Source organism: Temnothorax nylanderi, unplaced genomic scaffold (assembly GCF_030848795.1).
Source record: "Temnothorax nylanderi isolate EJ_2023f unplaced genomic scaffold, tnyl_v1.0 TNYL_tig0381_pilon, whole genome shotgun sequence".
Classification (NCBI taxonomy): Eukaryota; Metazoa; Arthropoda; class Insecta; order Hymenoptera; family Formicidae; genus Temnothorax; species Temnothorax nylanderi.
The window spans coordinates 109,441-112,127 of record NW_027249443.1 but is presented as its reverse complement, the minus strand read 5'-3'; positions in this window follow the sequence as shown (position 1 = coordinate 112,127).

The following is a 2,687-nucleotide window of genomic DNA, read 5'->3' as shown; positions in this document are numbered from 1 at the left end:
CCGAAAAATTGGAAAAATTTCGGATACCAGTTCCCAAAAAGATCGGTAATGAAAAACTATACACTCTATAACACTCCCCGGAAAATTCTACCCCTATTTGATCTATAATTCTTTGAGATTTGGTCAATTATTTCTCGAAAAATTAGAAAAATTAAAAAAATCGGTTTCCAAAAAATCGGTAACGAAAAACTACACACTCTATAGCACTCCCCGGAAAATTCTACCCCTATTTTATATGGTTTTAATACAAATTCGGTCCAATAGTTTTTAAGTTAAAAACGCACAAACATACACCACCCGTAAGAATTTAAAAAATTAAAAAAATCAGTTTCCAGAAAATCGGTAACGAAAAACTACACACTCTGGCTACGGTCAACGTGACGCTACAAATGCTTTGGAGCGTTCTTCTTCTCCTTCTTTCTTCATTGAAAGAAAAGAGAAGAGGAATGCTTCGAAGCATTTGTAGCGTCACGTTGACCGTAGCCTCTATAGCACTTTCCGGAAAATTCTACCTCTATTTTATATGGTTTTAATACAAATTCGGTCCAATAGTTTTTAAGTTAAAAACGCACAAACATACACCACCCGTAAGAATTAAAAAAAATTAAAAAAATTAGTTTCCAGAAAATCGGTAACGAAAAACTACACACTCTATAGCACTTTCCGGAAAATTCTACCCCTATTTTATATACTTGTGGTAAAAATTCGGTCCAATAGTTTTTAAGTTAAAAACGCACAAACATACACCACTCGTAAGGATTTTATATATTAGTATAGATAGACCGAATTTGTATTAAAACCATATAAAATAGGGGTAGAATTTTCCGGGGAGTGCTATAGAGTGTATAGTTTTTCATTATCTATTTTCTGGAAACTGATTTTTTTAATTTTTTTAATTTCACCACCAGTAAGAATTAAAAAAATCGGTTTCCAGAAAATAGATAACGAAAAACTACACACTCTATAGCACTTTCCGGAAAATTCTACCCCTATTTTATATACTTGTGGTAAAAATTCGGTCTAATAGTTTTTAAGTTAAAAACGCACAAACATACACCACCCGTAAGGATTTTCTATAATAGTATAGATACACATACATAATATTTGCATATAAATATATTTTAGGATTATGACTTACAATATAATAAAATGACTTCTTTGTATCCGGTAGCATTAGCTAATCGTATATCAACTGATGAATAAATTGTGAAATTTTTCTTTAACATATTAATTTTCACATAGTTCTTTTTTATTGGTCGGATGATGAGAAAGATTTTTGTATATTTAAGTAAATGCTTTGACGGAGGCGGAACGAAGCCCTTCCTGACAAAAACTACCCGGGAAAAAAGAATTAGATCTGCCGAGATATGACCATGGTTCATCAGATCTGGTCAGATATAATTTGATCTGCAAATTGTCTCTATCTGGCCAGATCTGAACAGATATAACCAGATCTGACCAGATATAATTTGATCTGCCAAGATATAATTATTTACCGAATGTATCCAGATCTGCTCAGATATAATTAAAAATTCTGAAAGAATGTAAAATGTTATAAAACCATAAATATATCAATTTAATTCAAAATTGTGTGCCACTTTATTATAAGCGTGCGATACAACTGATGATATAAGTTGTATCGTACACTTGATTTATATACCGTTCTTCTATACTATCGTTTGTCATATTTTAAATACGAGAAACGGATCTCATCGAATGCCGTCTATCGGATGATCCGACATTTGCAACAAAAAGGTCGGGACACTGAATTATTTCGGAAAGAGATGACGTTTTCGGAAGAAAAGTTTTATACAAAAGTTGTATACCAAGTTATCCATTATGTGGTGATATTGATTTGACCTTGAACGATCTTGGGAAAGTCACATCAAGGTCACATTGAGTTCTTTAAACGGGGACCCCTATTTTTTATGTCATATTCTTGTAACCCTTGTCGAGACGTTTTCAAAACACTAAGATAAAGCTCTCTTTCGTTAAGAATTTCCTGAAATATTTTAAATTTTGTCATGACATTTTTCTTATCTAAAAAAAGGCACGTTAAATCGATACTCGCATCTCTCGAAGTCTTCTCGAAAGTTTCGAAGTTATTGTTGACTTTTTTCCGCGATGCTGATTGGTTCTGTTGCTGCGCTAACTTCGTGAGCGGCTGTCATAGCATATTTTGACAGTTGTGTTTAATGTTAAAGCTAAATAGCGCGCGCGAAGCGCGGGTCTATGATGTCTAGTAATATAAAAAATGAGATATCTCATAAAGTATTCACTTTTCGATAACTTTACCTTCATACTTTTATACGTATAATAATGAAAGGAATCGAATAATAATATTAATTTTTATTAATCTTTACATTTGCAATTTTGCAAAATTGAATGCGTCTACAAAATGCAATCAAATTTTTTAAAATAATTTTTTCCTGTTTTTTTTACAACAAACGATTCTAAATCTTTTTGTTACACCCTGTTTAACCAATAAATAATTCTTATTAATTAAAGATTAAAGTAAAAAATGTAAAATCTAATAATTCTTATTTGAGTTGGTAATTATTTATGCAAGTCTCCAAATAACTTCAACAAAATTTTTAATGTAATCTAACTATTAAATAATAATCAAATTGAGAATTTTTTCACTTTTGTTTATCCATTATCTGTAAGCTTACAATGTACAAAATAAC